Consider the following 907-nt stretch of genomic DNA (forward strand, 5'->3'; position numbering starts at 1 on the left):
AACAACTCCGAATAGTTCAGATAATGATGAAGATGGTGAAAGCGGAAAAGGTGGTGGAGATACCGGGTTTGAATATGGACAATCTTCTACGATTGAAGGTTTCAACAATTTTACATGTGAAGAAAATTACGATCATGCCTCCTAAGATGAAGATCATGGCTCTATAACTATTTGGTATAGAGCGCAAGAGGATATCATGTATGAGACAAGGACTAGAGGTGCAAATGATGATCAATTTGTAGGGCTGATTTACACATATAGACCTAAAAACTGAACGGATGAGATGCCAAGATGTGATAGAAAAATATGTCTTTTAATCAAAAAACCAAAAAGTCCTCAACTTAAGGGTCCTCACTAGAAGGACTCTCTATTGTTTTATGCACACAAAAGAATCATACAGTTTTGCATCATATATGATAGATATATACAACTCTCTATGGCTAATATATAGTCAATTATACAATCAACTTTGTCTGGATTATCTAAGAGATGCAAGTTTTCTAAACTTTTATCAAAACCAATTCTATTGTTTTCCTATCCAGAGCGAAGAGCGAAGCTTCGTTATGAAATTAAAGTGTGAAGTTCTTTGACACACTTTTCGGTTATATTTCAATATCTCCACCGTTCAGTTTATTGATATTAATGTATAGATCATTCATGCAAAATTTCATTCAAATTGATGATCGTTTATGTACCGAATTAGGTTAAATCAATGAATGGATCATAAATATGTCTAACTAGAATTGTTTGTGTAAATCACGATTATGAACACCCAAACGATCATCAAATTCGATGAAACTTTGCAGAAGTGATCATCTATGCATTTGGTTCTACAAACTTAACGGTGGAGATGTGGAAATATGACCGAAAAGTGTGTCAAATAAGGAACTTCACATTTTAATTTCAA

The sequence above is a fragment of the Fragaria vesca genome, linkage group LG1 (assembly GCF_000184155.1).
Source record: "Fragaria vesca subsp. vesca linkage group LG1, FraVesHawaii_1.0, whole genome shotgun sequence".
In the NCBI taxonomy this organism is placed as follows: Eukaryota; Viridiplantae; Streptophyta; class Magnoliopsida; order Rosales; family Rosaceae; genus Fragaria; species Fragaria vesca.